General features: G+C 37.8%; 1 long non-coding RNA gene across 1 annotated transcript in view; it reads right to left on the bottom strand.

The window, feature by feature from the left end:
• LOC141748167 (uncharacterized) overlaps positions 1–18,580 on the bottom strand; it is a 63,712-nt gene extending 45,132 nt beyond the window's left edge. The window contains exon 1 of the long non-coding RNA XR_012588935.1: positions 18,462–18,580. This is a non-coding gene — a long non-coding RNA (uncharacterized LOC141748167). The remainder of the gene's footprint in view (positions 1–18,461) is intronic.
• Positions 18,581–19,606: the final 1,026 nt, after the last annotated feature.

Consider the following 19,606-nt stretch of genomic DNA (forward strand, 5'->3'; position numbering starts at 1 on the left):
ACAGAGTAGCATTTAGCATAAGCTTACTAAGAGAAGAAACTGATTCTTTATATTCAACAATGAAAGCACAAAACTTACTTATATCCAGAGAAATAAACCCCTTGCACTAATTGCAATATTTGACAACAATGGTATACTTGGAAAGATGATTTGAGCAGATTGGTACGTTCATATCCCATTACCAGGCTCAAAGTGCCCTTAATTATATTGTTTGTATGAGACTGAACTACTTTATGCTGCTTTTGGACAGTATGACTAGTATCTCTGGGGATTATCATGAAAAGGTCATGCATATCTCACAAGACTATCCAAAAATCCCAAGATTTTTAATAAACACATTAATCCATGTTAAGTAGCTCACATTCCAGCTACTGTTCTATTATTAGGTTATTTTTTGTACTTGTATTAAAAAAAAAAAAAAAAAAAGAGAGTGTCACCAGTTTGGAAGTACTTTTAAAGATAGAAAAGAACAGTTACCTTTGTACACAAGAGACTGTTGGGGGAATGCGCTGCTTCCATTACACCACTAGCTACCAGCTAATGCAGCTGCAGGGCAGGAGCCAGAATGTGGTAAAGTGACCCGTACAGTAACATGAACTACATGCTCCAGAGTGAGCTGGAGAGCTCATCATTAAGCTGATTGGTTGTTTTGCCCTCCTGGGAACCTTAATAAAATCTTTAAAGCAAAGCAAGTGCTCATTATTGAAATAGCGTATCGGAATATCTCATGTCAGCAACAGTCTGATCTAATGGTTTACTCCTTAGTCAATATCTGAGCTTTTCCTAAGGGATAACTACTTTTTCCTATTCAGTGTTGAAGGACCAAAAAATTACAGAGACAGAATTACCATGAAAAACAGAACAGCCTCTTAAAATGATTTCTATCTCCTGAACACCACGAAAGTAAGCTCTTTACAAAAGGGTGGAGAAAGCTATCAGCCTAGCTGTGACAAGGAGGGCTACACAACCTGTAATAGTTGCAGACAAATTGCAAAGATCTGCTGAATTTAGCATCCAAGTTACAGAAACCTACACACAACTCTCTTCCTCAAGGTTTGTACTAGGAAAAAAGCATTTTCTTATGACCCCTGAGTGATGTTATGTGCACCCACATTCAGAACAGAATATACATAAAACAGGAATAAAGCTTTGCAGGTATAAAGCAGGCTGCTGGTGTGAATGAAGTATATGGAAGCATGACTGTTTAAAGGCCAGCTGGGCAAAAATTATGCTATCTACTAAGTGTGCATTCAAACTGGGTCTTCATCCAAAAATTATATTTTTGGATTTATTAGAAAACTCCAAAATAAACTAAAATATTTTCTTGCTCAATTTTTCAAAAAGAGAAGATTTGAACTATAATATGAACTATAATAAATTTGACTTTTCCTCTTTTCAGCCTCGGAAAATAATGGAATTAGAAGTACACATCGTAAGATATTTTAAACTTTTCCCTCATAAATTTGCCCCCCCCCCCCGCAAATGCTATATCTTCTCAGTATTGAGGACACTTTAAAACAGTAGAGAATATATGAACCCTATGTCATTGACATCTTTTAAACATTTTGTCCTCCGTGTATTGAAATTTTTTAGTTTCCAGGTGGTTTATATATAGGTTTTTCAATAAGAAAAATTCAGGAGTCCAGGAATCAAAAATCTAGTCCAAATGAAAGTCACTGGATTAAACTGTAACACACGTCCAGAAAATATCTTGCAGAGACCAAATAGAAGAAAAATCATGTAAGTCAGCCAATAAAGAGATTACTTGTGCTGTAAGTTCTTTACCCTTGTCATATAGGAGCACTATGAAAGTGAAAAGTTATCAAAAAATTTTATTATACTACAAGAAAAGATAGGCTAATTTTGTAGACTAATATTGAAAGCTATATATAATGTATAGTCTTAGTACGTTGCCCAGTATTGCTAAAAAATAGCATTTGATCTTGCGGGACCACAAATTTTCTGTCACGCTAATTTCTTCCTTATCAACTAATGGTTTTTAATCAGAGCAACGTTTCCACAGTACCATTCACCAGCAGAGAATTATATGTACTTAAGCATATTATTATGACAAACAGGATAGGAAGTTCACTGCTTAATTACTTAATAGAAAATTATGTTTAGACCAAAGATATAATGAGAAACTAATGAGTTCCCAGGATAGCTGAAACTAATGTTACAGTACAACCTGTATATTTGTGTTCCAGAAGTTCTTTTTGTTTTACATTATGTTCAGAGAAAGAATTAAAACTCAAATGAGATCACATTCTCACACTTTTGCCTCAGCTTTAATAGGTGGTTTGGTTTGAAGTAAACAAAAGAGTATGAAAAGATACTCCAAAATTCTCTAAATAATTAAAAATAAACTTATGCATGGTTTGAAGTTCACATAAGAAAATGAAATATACTTCAAAAAGCTCTAAAAGTTGAGTCATACCAAATGGACTGAACATATCTCCAAATACAAGACATGCATTAGAATTTTTAGGTCCCTGAAAGATCTCCCCGACTGTTTGGAGCCCACTGGAGGGCCATGGTTTTGAATTGACCAGGTCCATATTTGCCATAGGAATTAGTGCAGTGCATTAATTTAGGACTTTATTCCCACTGAAAGTAAGCCCACTGTTTTCATTGAGTTTTGAATCAGGTTCTCCATGGGCACACATAAAACATCTATCTACTTTCCCTATCTCAATACTTCCTAGGATAAAAATGCGTTTTCTGAGGGATTCACACATTTCATGTATAATTAATCATTCCTTTCATACTAGATTGTTTTGATCTAGACTTACAAGATATACTTGCATATTTTAGTAGTTGCCCACTTACAATCATAGCAACTAAAATTAGATAGTCAATATTTAACCTGTTTATCTCACAATAACAGCCAGTACTGTCAGCAGTAAGCAGTCCATTAGAATAGTGTGCTTCAGTCAAACTCTTTGGAAATGTGCAATATTTAAAGAAGTTGCCTGGTCTTCTCTTTATACGTAATTTATACTTTCTATAAATGTTAGCCCATAAAGGCCTGATGACATGTTATATTTAGTCTCGGTGAAACATGTTGCAAAAAAATCTTGACACAGTTTACTTAACCCCTCTTATATACATAAACCATGTTTGACCTCCTCCAAGACACTTTCAAATATCATATTCATCTTCCCCATCTTGAAAAAAGAAAAAAACCAACCAAGCAGTGCTTTCAGGATTTTAATTTGATTATAATTCTCAGGTCCTTATGACTGCAAAACCAAAAGATGCACATATATTAGAAAATACAGTCAGTGCAGTTTTGAAATATAAGTTATATAAATTTTTATTTCCTTTCACAGTTTGAATTTGATTTTTAAAAAATAACCTGTAGTTTACTCTCAAATTCCTCCAAAGTCAAGGCCACCAAACAACCACTGTCTACATGAAACAAAAAAATTATCAAAAGTTGGGACTAAGTCTTTAAATAAAAATGAAGTAGTCCAGGCACTGAATACTTTTTAAAAAGCATACCTTTTATCTGAGAAGAAAACACAGATATGCCTCCTTGATGTTGGGACTACACATATTGCAGAAGGAAAGTCACAAAAAGGAACCAAGTACCTGATGAAGTCTATGAGATCTGTGGAGAAAGACAGTGATCCCTAAAATTATGAATACTTACGATGAAATAAAGCTCAAAAGCTGTCAAGCATTTTGGAAGAGCTGCTACAGCATACAAACTGAGAGAAACACAATGCAGGTACCCTCATCAAACTTAGCAGTTGCTTTGCGAATGCAGGAGACCTCCTCTCTGCTTTTTCAGGCTGACCAGCTGTACTTGCCAAAAGGCAAAGAAAACAAGATGCAGCTGCGGTCGAAAGAGAGGGAGGGAGATGACTATATGACTTTGAGCAAAAATCCTCAAAAGTGGAAGCGCTAAAGACTTTAACTAAATGCACATACCTGCATCCTGGGGTACCTGAGCAGAATTTGTTATCTAGAAAAGCTGCAGTTCTCCAAAGGCAGCAGCACAGTTTTTGCATGCCTGGCTGAAGATACTAGCTTGGGTGCCAGGAGTTATATTAATAAGGCTTCAGCTGGGGCTAATTTGCCTCACCTGCTCCTGAAGTTAATTGGCCAAGGAACACCTTGGAACATTTAGGGGCTGGGCTGTCCTGTGGTAACTTTTGTGTTTTACTTCACAAAGTAAAAACATGCTGTTACTTTTTGCTAATCTTTGTAATTCTTGATTAAGCAACTGGGGGCTGAATCCTAATTACCTTACTTTAGCACATGGCACTTCTCAGCCCTACACCAGTTTCAAAACCAGTATGACAAAGTAAAAGCCCCTCTCTGCAACTACATCTCATTTCCATGAAAACTTCTTTTCCTGAAAATTAACATCTGCAAACTGCCATGGCAATGCCTGCAATCAAAGAAAAAACTTCCTCCCTCGCTGTCATCACCGCGTCCTACTTAAGGGAAACTTTATGATACGAACACCAACTTTAGATCTCACTTTTGGTTGTCAGAGAATCTTGTGATTCTCAAGCAATTCTGTGAGTTGAGTGGCACATTATACGTGGGGAAGCTCAGTCCCAAGAAGGCACTTTGAGTGGCCTGGTCTTCTGCCTGAATTTCTCTTGATCAAAATATCTTCCTAACTATCACAGCCTCAGCGCACCAACAGCTGGTTAACTTTGTGGTTAAGGTGCACATACGTTAGAGTTTTTGCTGGTCAGGCTATGCTGGCAGGTAACATATGATTTGTTAAACTTGGAATCAATATAACTAGGCTGGGAAAAGCATTTCAATGTAGAATAAGCTACTTCACCCAAATAGACTCATCAAAGGAAGAAAATATATAGCCAAACGATAGTTCCTAAATTCTCTGTATCCCTAGCCATGGTTACTTAGTGCTGCTGCTGCGGTGCTGTTTTCTGGGCAAACATGTTGGGCTGCGTTATGCTGAAAGTGTTTCAGCCAAGCAGAGAAACGTTTTGTCAAAGCTACGCAAACCTGCAATGGAGAAAATGGTCTCACGCAGCAGAGAGCTGACCTACTATAAAACCTGGGAGGAGTCTACAAAGCCTTTCATCAGTATAAAATGTCACTGAAAACATCACAGAGAGACAGCAGAGCTGCACTGTATGTTGTCATTCATTCAGACAATCACATTCCACAGGCCACAGACATGCGAATCAGAATAGCATCTGTGGCCTTGGTCATGGAGTCTGACCTCTCAATCTACACAAACCTTTCAAATGCAGCCCAAAGCCCCAAATCAACAGAGCACGGATTTCATTTTACATCAACCTGACTTACAATGTTTACCTAAAATGATTTGCTGAATAGGAATAGTCTTCAGAAAAAAAATGAAATTCAGTATAAAAGACTGTGCCTTCACCTGGCATCTGAAGATTTCACAGTGTGGAAATCTGGAGAATGTCTTAGAAGAATAATAAAGATTAACAGTTCAGCATCAGACACAGAATGCTCTGCTGGGACTGTGTTCACGCCTGTTGCTCTATGTTTCCAATTAACTTGATCTTGGAGCAATGGACGCTGTCCAAAGATTTACATAAATAACAAATACAGTGAAAAGTACAGATTTCCTGGAGTGTTTTAATTTAACATTAACCAGACGCATTTGCAATAAAGGCTGAATTAAAAGTCTGGTGCCTTAAAGCAGGGAAACCATTTACAATGGGGAACTTCCTATCTAGAAGGAATACGCCCCAAGAGATTCATATGTCGGCTTGTAACTATTCAACATGGCCAATATTTCAAATGCCTTTAGCCAGGTCAAGCCCTGTGGTGCATTCATCAGTCATTGGTATGAAAATCTAGTTATTAGGTTCCCCAAGGAATATATATTTATTAAATGTTCACATTAGCATAACCTGCAGGGCCTGCTCAGGCACAAAGACTATTGAAATGAAAAGAATTCTTCCTGAAGAATTCTATTTAGTTAGCCACCAAGTACTAGTGCTTTTTGCTCACGAATCTCACAGTGCTGCACAGTGGTTGGGGAGCTCTGGTTCAATGGGAAAGCAGACACAGAAGTAAACTGAGCTGTTGAGACTCCTGCTTGGAAGAGGACAAGCAAGAGCAGGGCCTGGCAGAGATGCGGTCGGGGGGCCCAGTCTGCTGGATCACGCTGACGCACAAGAACAAAGGGAAAAACATTTCAATCAACAAGGCTTTGGAGGGCAATGGTAGGGAAGAATTTTCACACAATTAGGTGAAAATAGTCAGGTGTAGGCAGGCACTGCTTTGGACATTCACCTTAGCCTTCACATGTGTCTATATGTGATTGCTATTTTGGCACCTTCCTAAATCATTTCAAATCAGATTAGTCATGTATTTTACACAGAAAGTTGGGACATTATACACTGAAAAATGGACAGTATATTTTAATAGATTCATGTAATTCATTAAGAACCACTAAGTTCTCATGTAAAACAATCTCACTGAGTCTGCTGAGAGCCTATGTTATTTTTATTCTTTTTTCCTGCTTCCCTGTTTTTCATTTATTAAGAAGGTTTGTGTGACAACAAGTGGTTTTTTTCCTGGAAGTTCATGAGTTCCACTTCCTTCTCCTTCGTCTGAAATCACAAGCTGCTGACTGTGAAATCACAGTTCCTCGTGATGAGAGAGAGAATATTTGCAATAAAACAATTAAAAGGAAGAACTTCTAAGGCCAGTATGGAGTATCAAGTTTTCAAGCAAAACAAGAGGCTGTGCTTAAAGGTATAAAAATTATATTTTCTGAAGATTTATAAAGAAAACTGGATCTTTAACCAATGCTGGTGTTTTCTGGCACTTCCAAATACTTTTTCTGCAGCTTGCTGGGAAATCCTTACTCTGGAAATTTTCAAGAGCTCTCTTAGATTTCTCCTTGTGCTTTCTAGGAATTACATCAGTCCATTTAACAATATTCCTGAGGCTTTCTAGGAATTCACGTTCTGCTTTCTACCAATTCATTCACTGCTTTCTAGGAATTTCCCCACTACTTTCTAGGGCTTCCCCATCTAGACTGTAGAAATCCTCATACTTTCTAGGCATTCACCTGGTGCTTTCTAGGAATATCCTGACTGTTTTCCAGAAATTTCTCCTAGACTTTCTTTGAACTTTGACAGAGTATTCTAGGAATTCATGTGCTGCTTTCTGGGCCTGTTCCTGATGCTTTCTAGTATTTCTCCCCTCACTTTGTATGAATTTTTCTGCAGCTTTCTAGAAATTCCCCTGTTCCTTTATAGGAATCTTTCCATCCTTTCTCGAATTCATGGTCAGGGAGCAGTAAGAGAAGGGCTGCTTGGTGAGGGAAGCTGTGAGCAACCACAGCACAGGCAGGACCGCAACCCATGGCACCTGGCTGGGGCAAGCACAGCATAGCTGGGACAGCAGCTGGTTCCATCAACACCCCAGCCATCGTCAAACAAATGCAAGGTAGCAAGCCAGTCCAGGAATTCCAAATGAATATTCAGGAACAGCAGGGAACAGGGTTTGGCACAAGCACACCTATTCGATGTAGCTCACACAGGCACATTTCTACAATTAGAAAGCACTCTCACTGAATGATTTCTACATTAAATGTTTTGTAAAATAACCTAATTAGAATCTCTGTATTCCCTATCAAATGATGAATTGCTATAGACTTTAAACATGAGAAATTCTGAAATGTTAATTTCAGAATTTTCATTTATAATCCATTACAGAATTTATTTAATAATGGGATGTAGGCAAACTGTTTCTTCTCCCCTCTGAAAATGCATGAGAAGTTATTCCAACACCAAATTACTTCGTCATAAACTTAATTAAAAGGTATGGTTTCTTGGATTGTACTTTCTTCTGTTTAGCACGTTACCTACATATCTTATTGGTTCTACAGCATTTAAACCATGTATTAAAACTTATTTCCATCATTCCTGTTTAGCCCATATGGTAGAAAATAATTGGTAAATGTTCCACTACAGGATTCTTATACTTGCTGAGGTTTAAAGTTGGTTAGTACAAATATTTGATAGGCTTTTCATTACTACTGATGTGTTATTCAGTTCCTTTGCTAATTATAGACAGCTGGCCAAACAATGTTTTTCAAAATATGTTTGAATGCCCTTGGATTCACATAAAGTCCAAATTAATGTCTAGTATGGGAGTGAAGATTAAATTTTAAGTCCTGTCTTGACATATAGGTGTATTGTCATTGCATAATGAAATATGAGACACATATTACATAAAAGCACATTTTTCCTAAGAGCTTCTACTGCTTTAAATTTCATTATTTAGTATTTCATATTTAAAAGGTGGGGACCAGTAAGTATTTAGCACGTACATGGATAAGAGAACAAACCTTCCTACACACCATTTACCAGCTGCTACCCAAGCTGTTCAAACACTTGCATGTATTATTTTCATTGCTGTGTGTTGGATACTAAAGGTTGGTCATTCCTCACTACAAAATCACTACAAAAGTAAAGTAGAAACTGAATTCTGCCACAGAGGACAGAATCATTCACTGCCTCTCAGTATGAAATATACTGCAATTGCTCTTGCAACTCAAAGCAGAAACTGGGACTCCATAAACTCTATAAATTGGGACTCCGTAAACTGTTCCCCTCAGCCAGGTTAGTTGAGACACATTATGCAATAAATCCATCTTAAAAGGATACTTGTCAGCTTCTTTAGATCTCAGACTCTGTGAACTATCTAACCTGAGGTCTCCCAATGTTCAGATGTGAAACATAAACGTTCTAATGAAGGATGTTTTACTCAAGTTTTGCACTGATAGTGCAGGAACTGTAAGTTATTTCTTTCAATCCCCAATAGAATATGAATTTGTAATTTCCCTTCAGGGTGTGTCATACATTTAAGAACATAAAAATGAAAATGTAATACATGTAAAGAACTGATACTTTAAAAATACCTGTTCTAATAATTTTAATGCTATATTCTTAGAGACAGTTGTTCATACGGTGTATGGGTTTAAAACTGTTTATGTAGATATGGCTTATGAGTCATTCACACTAATCTTTGCTACAGGTGCTCTAGGAGAGAAAAAAGTCTGAGAAACATTCCCTTCAATTCACCATATGCTTATGGCCATCTAGAAAATGATGGAATGGCTCTGTTTTACTATCACCATGCTCTTGATGTATATGCAAAGACAGTTAAGAAAACTGCCTTTAGTAAATACAATTTCTAATAAAACCTCATTTCCAGCTCTTTATAGATGGTTTGTATTAGTCTACAGATCAGACTAAAGCCCAATGCACAAATCAGCCAACGTGCCGAATAAGTTATGAAAAATGTCTGCAAGACATTGAGATATTTTTGATAAAGATGACTTGATTAGTATTCTTCTGAGATTATGGCTCTCCAACTAAATCAGCAACCTACCAAAACCCAGTGAAAGTCTGCAGAAGCATATAGAGCCGATTCTGTTTTCATTTGCAATGTGGTATATCGGGACGAAGCGCAATGAAACAATTAAGGTTGCAATAATGTAGAAGTCATATAAATGAATGGAAAATCAAGGCAATATTTCTACTGAATTGGGTATTTTTCTCTTCAGAATGCATACTGAGAAAACTTTAAGTTTTCAACACGTACGTGTGAAATAGCTGTGATACTTAATTATTTGATCTTTTGATTTCATATTCACATGATGAATCTACATTCTCACAACAGAATAAATGTCCACAAACACACAGGCGGGTATTTTCTGATGTCTCCAGAATTTAGAAAAATGAAAAGTAGACAAAACAGCATTTTTGGCATATGAACATGCTTACTAGGATTTAGAACAAAACATTTCCTTGCCAAGCTCTCCTCCTTTCCCAAGTCATAAACAAACATGATAAAATAGTCTTACATAACTGCCAACCAGATTTTCTTTTTAAATATAATTCAGTCTTTGTGTTATAGCCAAACCCATTCTGTTTAACATCTATATTCTCATCCTCTCTCCATGTTTGATTACACAACAAGCTCCTGATTTAAAGACCATTGGTATCAATGGAAACTTTCATATTCATTACAAATGAAATGTTTTCCATTCAAATTACAGAGATGGAGTAAGAAAATCTGATAGTGTGGCCTTCTACAGAATATCAGTGCAACAAGTGGCAGATCTGTGAAGAACTGGGTGCTACTTACCTCTCCCTAGGTGACACAGAGCTGGCCACCTCCTATTGCAAACAAGTACTGCCTGTATTTGAAGAGTCAAAGGTACTTTTTGTTTGCTCTGCCTGTTTGTTCTGTAATGCACATAGAGGATGGAATTGGAGGGGTTTCTGTAGGCATTGGGAAATAGCATGAGCTACAGCGGTCTAAGAGCTTGGTTCCTGTGCAGGACTCCATTTACTTCAATAAAATTGCACACACCTAACAGCGTGCAAACTGAGCCTTCAGCTGCATCTTTCTAAATAAAACCCTTCCTCCCACACAGTATCAATCAGATGAATAGTAATGCAAAGAACTTTCCAGGAGAGGTTACTTTAAAGGAATGACTATACCCTCCAGCTTGCCTTTTCTTTATTTTACAGAATTAATTATTTCAAATTCTGCCTACTGAAATGCATTCTGCTGCTCCAAAATTTTACAACAATTGTGTAACCATTTGACTTCAATAAATGGATTTCTTAACAGCCATCTAGGAAATCTCACAGTCCATTATTAATTAGCAAAAATCATCTTATGTAGAACCTAGATTATCTGGAGCATCAGGTACTGATTTTAAAAATAAAACCACAATAGTACTTATTTTTTCAAATTTTGCAAGGCAGAGCTATAGCTCCAAAACTCAGAGAGACACTCTTCAGGGGTAGTCTCCAAGAGCAACACCAGTCACCAGAATGGGAATGTATTTCAGAGAAAGGGTGTATCACGTGTGCAGAAAAGATGAGATTAAAAAAGTGTTCAAACAGCACTTTGTAAAAAGGGTTTAAGAGAGGACCATAGCTAGGAGTGTGGCTTTGGCCTGTTCCACTTTACAGAGCTGGCTCTGATCTGCACTTCACAGAACAAAAGTATGAGTGAAAAAATTACCTCTCTGAAATGCAATTGAGCCTCTGCTGGTCATAAAGCCCTGAAAATTCAAATGAAATAGACTTTTTTTGCTTTAAAAAATCCAAAATTAACTTCTCCACAACAGGAATTACACCACTGTGATCAGTAATGATGTGGTTTATGTTTGGATTTGCCTCACAAAGAAATATTCAGTAATTTAGAAATTCTCATTTCTTTCTTTTTTGAACAGGAAACAGGATGGCTTTTCACATGTAAAACTGCTCTAACTCTACGGCAAGGGAAAGAATTATGAGACAGACATTATATAGAAAGGACAGCACACTTTAAAATTATGGTTAATTTGCTGGACCTCCTGTCCCTGTCTCCCCGCAGTTGCTAAAAAGCGGGTTGTGATGCAGCACTGGTGCTCAGGAAGGGTAGGTAAGCAGCAGCCGCTCCATCTGGGCTCCTACGCAGTGCCAACAAGAGGTGTGACTGAAGCAGATGCAATCTAGGTTTTACATCAGCTGTTTCAGATACTAATAGTAGCAGTGGCCTTTTGGGAAGTCAAGTGACTCAAACGACTAACCTGTGCAAAAGCTTCTTGATTCCCAAGTTTGCTATACAGATAGTCTGTGTGTGCTGCAGTCCAAGCTCCTATGGGCAACGTGACCAGACATTTGTGCTGCACGGTACTTTCATCATGGTAGAGAATGAGAGTTTGGGAGGACCCCTGAGAGCTCCTAAATTGATCTCTTCAACTGGTTCAACTTTCATGTAAATGAGCTGATGCCACCAAAAATTAAGAACACAATTTGAACACTGACTCTCAGTATCAGTTAACATAAATTGAAAAGTGTGTAGTTTATCTGCATACCTAAAATTTAATCTCTTTCAGTGGACCTATGACAGATGTGACAACCTGAATAATACATGGGGCAATTTCTGCATAAAGAGCAGCTGGGCAGCTTTTTTATTACAGACAGCTTTTCCCTCCATAAAACTCACTGGATGATACTTATCCCTTTGTGAAGCACGTTCTCTAATACCATTTGGCCATTGAATGGACAAGTGTTTTGTCCTGTCTTACACATCCTGAAGAAAAAAAACCCACAAACAAACCAAAAACAGGAGCACATTCTTCTGATTACAGCAACTTTCCAACAGTTGCATTAATTATACAGACAGTGGAGATTATGCTTTCTACTGATCCATGATTAGTATCAATAATGAGTATTCCTTGCAAAATATAGACTAATAGGAAATTCACTCTCACAGAAGACAGCACAAATGAACAGACCTTTCAAAGGGTTGGATTTAGAAGTTCTATATGGCTGAAAAACTCTTCTCACCCTAATGAATGAGAAACAATTTAAAAAAACAACAACAAACAAACAAAACCAAACAAAAGAAAAGAGGAAGTGAAAGAATCATCTTCCTCAGAGAAAGCTTTATAAGCAGAGTGGTTTCTGGAAAAGAAGGTTTGGGAAGCATAAACAAGGAATCTGCCTACTGTGTTGAGAGGAACAGCATTTTGCCTACATTTTTTCGGCAAATAAAAAGGATTTACCCAATTAACTGTCTGGCTTCAGCATCGATTTCTTTTTGTAATGGAAACAGCTTGTAAAACCCTGAACATAAGGAGAGTGCAGGCTGATGTCTAGAAGTTTCAATAAAATACTCAGTACTGTTATATTTGAGAAATGAATATTTGTCTAATGACAGAATGCAATAGTTTGCTTCTTCCTCTTGTTTAAGAAGGATTGCGAAGACTGGATTGTGGGATGTCCTTATGTGCCCTATCAAGCAGTTTGCCAGTATGCTTTGAGTCCTTAACACAGTAGTCATTGCCTTTCTGTTTTAAAGACTGTGGTAAAATAGGAAATAATTTCTCTGTGTTTCCCAGCATTACATTATTCTCTGGCCACCACTACAACATATTCTGTAGGTAGTCTTTACAAACTGATCCCCCTGCCCTGTTTTCATAACACGAATTCAAAGCGAGTGACTCACCTAGCACTCCAACTAGGCCAGAACCAAGGAGTAAAATCATGACACAGAATTCCTGAAGAACTGGAATTGGGGCATTTGCTTAGACCTAGCAAGAAGCCTTTGCATCCATTTATAATCTGATACTGGCTGAAGGGAGAGAAGGAGGAGGAGCTGGGGAGGGGTGAGGGACATGAAAACCAACGTTTCTCTTGGACTCACACTTGAAGATAAAACTCCACACAGTTTAGATTCTCATTTCTGTGAAGTGACTGTTTCCAGCACTTCTAAATTTTCTGATTCCTACAGTATGACTTCTAAAACCCCATGGATTCACAGTTGCACAAAACACTTCAACTTAAGACCAAGTCTGAATTTAATCATATGGTTCAACATAGATTAATTCTGTACAAAAACAACCCCTCAGTCAGTTCTGAAGTGCCATCAGACATTTTTTGCCTATCAGGAAATCAGTTGTCTGTCCATATAAAGGCACGATTCTATTTTCTGTCATTAAAACTTACTTACTGTCAAACCTTACTGATTATCATTGAAACTTCCTATGGAAATAATAATTCTTTAAAATAAGAGATGCACCACATAAACCACCAGAAGCTGTGATATGATCCTTAGTGTGCAAGGTTGTTTAACAATATGTTGCTTTCTGGGAAAAAATACATGTATTTTCTTATAGAAATTCCAAGACAAACATAGTTCTGTTACATATAAACAGCAAATTTAATAAGTTACAGTCATATTTTTAGTTGGTTATATTTAAGAGCCCTGGAATATCCATCTTCTGTGTAAAACTGCTCTTGATGACATACAAACTTCAGTGCTTCTGGCAAATATGACTTATTAAGTTGCCATTGTTGAAGAGACACAAAGCTGATGAATGTACATGGAATGAAATAAAACTAATATAGACACTATATATTCAAACTAAGGAGCAACAGGCATTTCAGATATTGCTGAAATTTGTACTATTTCAGCACTTCATGCCACCAAATTCTACTTCCCTTATATTCCCTCAAGCTGGAATTGCATTAAAAAAACCTATTAACTTTCAAGAAAACATAAAACACAAAATAAAATTGGAAGGGAAACTTTGGTACACACTGAAAATGCCAAGAGCAGCAAAATTTGCGCTAACAATTACAAATGAAAAAATAAATATTATTTTTTAATAAACCTAGAAGAAAAAAAATTTCAGCAGGATACTTAGATGGGAAGCATTGGGAAGCATTCCCAATCCTAGCAGCATCATACTGCTGAGTGCTTTGGTGAGAGAAGCAGCACTATCGTTCCAGGTGTTCCATAGCTGTGTCGGTCAGCCAGATCCTGACCGATCAGCTCTGCTGGCTGATGCCCCTGTAGTTTATTTGCGTAAACTGGACTTTGGCCATAGTCACTGTCTGAAACACAGGACAGTTCTGTTGTACTGGTACACAGTGCATTAAATGCCTTCACTCCTGCACGCTGGTCTTCCTAGTGAAGCTATGGAGAAAGATGTCTATTTTTGCTGATTTAGAAGAAAGGCGACACAGCATGACCAAGTCAGCCTTTAAAAGGTGAAACACATCAGCTAACAAATACACTGGGACAGCTGGTGAAATCAGAATTGTCCTCTCCAAAGTCTTCCAAATGCATCACTTCTGAGAGAGAAAGACTAAATTTAACAGTTTAAATGGTTTTAACAATACTTGTCTTCACTTTCTTTCCTTTTAGTCTGAACAGCATACCAGCTTCTCCATCTCCTGTGCGCGATCAATTCAATTACCTGGCATTAGAAGACTGTTTTTAGAACATCTGACAATATCAAGCTCCTTAGTAGCATTTTCCATCTGAAAATGGCAAATGTTTTGTAAGAACTGACCTAATAAAGCACTGCTGGAAAGCCACGCTGAAACAAAAATTTTCCCTGTGTTGTCTCTAGTTTGCAGATAGAGAAACTCAAGTCAAGAGGAATTATGTTCACAGTGTTCGTCAGTATTAAATCTGGAATTAAATTTTGGGGTCAGAAATCCTTGCCTATTGAAGTAAATGTTAATATTTCACAGACTGCAGCAGGACCCACTTCTCATGTTAGAACGTGACTTGCCCTGTGTTCCAGGGACAAATAGGCTGTTCTCTGAGAGAAAAGTGCCAGCTACCAGCCGAGTTTTTAAAAAGCTACGTTCAAGTATTTTCCCTTCAAAATTACACGGCACTTGCTTTTATTGCCGCAACTGTGTTGCCTTGAATTACACAGGCTGTGCACAGCCCTGCGCTGGGCCAACCTCTCAGAGTTTCTGTCATGTCTGTGTGTAGCCACTAGATGTCACTTTATTAAGATTTTTCCCCCCAGCATGTGAGTTTTATGTGTGTTAGTAGATAAGCTTCTAAATCTCGTTCTCATTTTAAATCGTTTTACATGTGAACTGGTGATGCTAATGAATATTCTACCTAATTTAATGATTATGAGTATTCCGTATTCCAAAATCTGAGCTCTTAAAACACTGTGGCAAAGGTTAAATCATCCCTTTTATTCGTAAAGTGTAAATGTCATCTAAATTTGTCTATCACATCTGTAATTTGGGATCAGAATTTCATCTCCACTAAATCACACTTTTGCTTGTTTTGTAATCCTGTTGCAACTTAGGGAATTACAGAAGTGGGAAACGCTTGGCCCTCGGCATGCAGGGGCAGCAGGGCTGATGAGAGCGAATGTGGTGACTTTGGAAGAAAAACATGAAGCCTCAGCTACCAGCTCAAATTCTTCTTTTGCTCTGTTCATACGATGAGTCAGAAATGAGGCACCAGAGAATGAAAAGCAGAGAAATGAACACACTGAGAAAAAAAGCAGTGCCACTTGCAGAGCAGACGGTGTCATTTTATCCTGCTGTAAGTAACAGAGATGCTGTCAAGCACCGTGTTTATGGTTTAAAGGCTCCGTATATTTTATTCTCAGGGTGATAACTCTCAGCTTTCTGATGCTTATGACTTTGAACTTGGACTAAAAGTCTGCCCTTGCAGAGGGTGACCCAGTTTGAAAAGCGTTCTCCCCTACAGCCAGACAGAAAGCCATGAACAATCTTGGTACCAATATTAAAGCAAGCTAAAATCAAATAGAAATAATGATCAGGGGAAAGGTAAGCCCATCTTACAAGAGGAGGCTTTAACAACTGCTTTGCTTATCCTGATAGTACAGAGTATGCTTGTTTTGTTTAAATAATCAGGGTGAGGGGTAAAAACCTGAGCAAAGAAGCAGCTATAAAAAGTGTCCTCAACTAAAAGCAGGGAATGGTTGGGAAATTGGAAGAAGGTTTCCACCTGACAAGCCAGTGAAGGGCCTTCCAGGAGAGTGCAAGATGCAAGAAACTTTACTCATTATTAAGCAGACCTTGATAGTTATAGATAGGAGAGGGAAAACATGACATGAATGCCTGCAATGATCCAGGGGTATCATCCAGTCTGTAGTTTCACCTGAAGACAGCTTAGCCACCACTAGGAAGGAAAGCTGGCGTGGAGATTTATTACTAAGCCCTGGGGCTGGCAGACAACAGAAACATAAGATATTGGGAGAAATTCTAAGGGCTGTAGAATATTCAAAAGACATGGGGAATGAAGGGAGTTTATGGTGGTTTCATAGTTTATTCCAAAACATTGTGCACTTCAAAGTAATGACTATGCTAACTCTCTTAGGATGTTAGTCCCACCCTAGCAGCTGTAAACTCCTTTCTAAAGAGTTAATTGTCTTGTCTGCCTCAGTTCAGCTGATTATTCTAGTTTCTAGTAATTAAGATTGCATTTCATGATTCTCAGCCTTATTAAATTAATGTTTACAGTTTTGTATGCTACAAAAATAATACTTGTCATCACTTTAATTAAATTATTCATAAATAGCATTGGTTCCACTTCAGATGTATGTATAATGAGAATAGGACGAAGCAGACGTATCATTCATCATAAATTTTGATGTATTTTTTCTGTTAATTGGATATACATAGAACTGTTCACACTAGCTGCAAATCTTTCTAATTTATCTTCCTGCTTTTTGAAAAAAATACTTTCTTCTTCAAGCTAAAACAAGGAAATCATTCTTTATTCATCTTTACACCTCATTTCAGGCAATTTTTTCCAGCCCTGCCATGGTTCTGAGACTCTCCTTGCCCAGACGCATTGGTGTGCTACAAAATGCACTGAGAATAATGAAGATGCTGGTTTTTCTCCAGTGCTGCCACATATATGTTGTCAGCACTGTAGTACAAAACAAGATTAAGTCTGATTATCCTGTTACAACACTATCCAGGGCACATCCCAACATATGTGAATTTTAATTTTTTTTATATTATTCCTTGCAGCCAGAAGATTTACTGTTTCAATAACACAGTTGTAAAGCAATGGGCCAAATTCAACCATCCCACCGAGGCCAATAGGGCTTATCAAATTTACACTGTTGTAACTGAGCCATTTCTGACACACACCAGGGAAATCAAGCAAAATTTGTCCCATAGTCCAAAAGGTAAAATGTTTTGGGACATTTTCTGTCCTGCAAATTCATCATCTCACTGATGGAGAATAGGTTGGTGTGATCCCATGCTCGAGTGCACTAACCTGCACCCCAGAACAGAGTCTGCTTTGGGGGATAGGAAAAAGGACTGTAAAAAGCCTGCAGCTAAAAGCGAATTTGTGCCCTGGCTTATTAATTTGTTGTAGGACTAGGGCAGAGCAGCAGAAAAGCTTCCCTCTGCACAGTCAGAATGTTACGCAGCAATTTACCGCTTGTTTCGAAGTGGGGGATAGACTGCCATAGAAATACACTGAAGTATGATCCAAATTTAAAATAACATGGAAAGCTACATCTTGAAAGGCTGGATTTAAAATCGTTCCCTTTCTTTTCTGAGCACACAATAAAATAAATAAAAGTAGAACTCTTTCTTTGCTCCTCCTATCTTCTTAAATTCTCCTTTCCACTCTGATGTCTAGTTTAGATCCAAATAGTTGCAATAAAACTTCAAGGCACAACCCAAAAAAACAGTCCAACTGGATAATGGAAATCAGATTGCTGAGTGTTAAACAGAGCTTTGTTGTGGATTTAGTCAAAAGGTTTGCTGTCAGAGTTCTTACAGCACAGAACACAGCGTCCAGAAACAATAACTATGGGCTTTAGCACAATGTTAACGTGAACAGTGGATCTAAAGGAATCTAACTTGCCAGTATATTTGAGGTGCCATCTAAAATTAATACACGGTAGTTGAGTTCTTTCATTAGAATTGATCATTTTCATTGATGGTAGCTTGTGGGAGGGAGGAGAGGAGCAAGAATAATGGCCATCTCTAAGGAATACAGGTACATATGCTTTTACACACATCACCTAAGAAACTACAACATAAAGCAAAATCAATACACAAATATCTACAAATTCTAGGTAACACCAAAATGTATGGCAGACATTTAATCTTCCTGCCACCAGATTATTTCCACAAGCGACGAATGAAACATACCTTCTACAATGATAACTTATTCATTGCATAGTTCAGCTGCAAAATCTCACACATCTCCCCATACACCTTTCACTGAACAGGGCAGTTCTCCTCCTATCAGCTCTCTCCACATGTTTCTGTGTCCCATTAATTGTTAACCTTTGCTAATCCACTTTTGTATCTGTTGATAATCACTGTGATCAAGGATGCTAGAGGCACCTGTGGCAATCTGAATGTAATCTAGCCTAGAAGGAGACAATAAGGAACACCTGAGAGCACTCATTTTGAGGTGCTCCTCATTTTGAGGAAAGGAGACTGGGGCTAACAATGGGGAACATGGTTTGGAACGTGGGAAATTTGCAAAAAATTAGGGAGAACAAATAGAAGAGGAGCTGTAAAAATCTCTGTTTTCACAGCTATGTATTTCAGATGCCTCCTTTTCTGATACAACTGGAAAGTACAGATCACTGCTATTTGCAAATCATATTCTCTCCAGGTTGGAATTCTCTTTGGAGGGAGTTGCCTCCTTCCCACAAACCAGTCGTTATCAGATCATCTTCAAATAATTGTACCTTCATTTTTATGACTGTTATAATGTTTCCTCAGTGATTAATTAGGCCCTACATACTGACAATCAGGGTATGTTGAGTAGTATTTTATTCTATAATGGATGCACTGTTGAGAAATCATGACTCATAACTGAAAAGGAAATTTTTTCACATTCTATTACTAGTTTCTAAGGGTATTGCTCTCAGATATTCTACCAGTACCCTTTGCCTTTTCTTAAACGTGGAAGTCAGAGCACAGGGTGTGTTGCCACAAAACCACCATGCCTTTTCCCTCTTGCGAAGTTGTAAGAACTCAGCCCTTTAGTGGAGGCATTAGCCATTTTGTTCTCAGAGCTGCTACAGCCTGTTAAAGATCAGACTGTGCTTTCTCATGGAAAAGTTACTTTTATTCTTTCTGCTTTTTTGTTGTCTCCCTTAGACCAAAAGTACATAGCTGTTATTTGTGTTTGCCTAAACAGAAAAGTGCCTGAACCGAAGGGATATTCACTAATAAGCAGAAAAGGATTCAAGACGACAGCCAAGGTCACAGGGTCCGACAGGCCTCATCATATTCAGTTTCACAACACTTGTTTCTTTTATCCACTGCTTCTCTTGAGA

The sequence above is a fragment of the Larus michahellis genome, chromosome 9 (genome assembly GCF_964199755.1).
Source record: "Larus michahellis chromosome 9, bLarMic1.1, whole genome shotgun sequence".
In the NCBI taxonomy this organism is placed as follows: Eukaryota; Metazoa; Chordata; class Aves; order Charadriiformes; family Laridae; genus Larus; species Larus michahellis.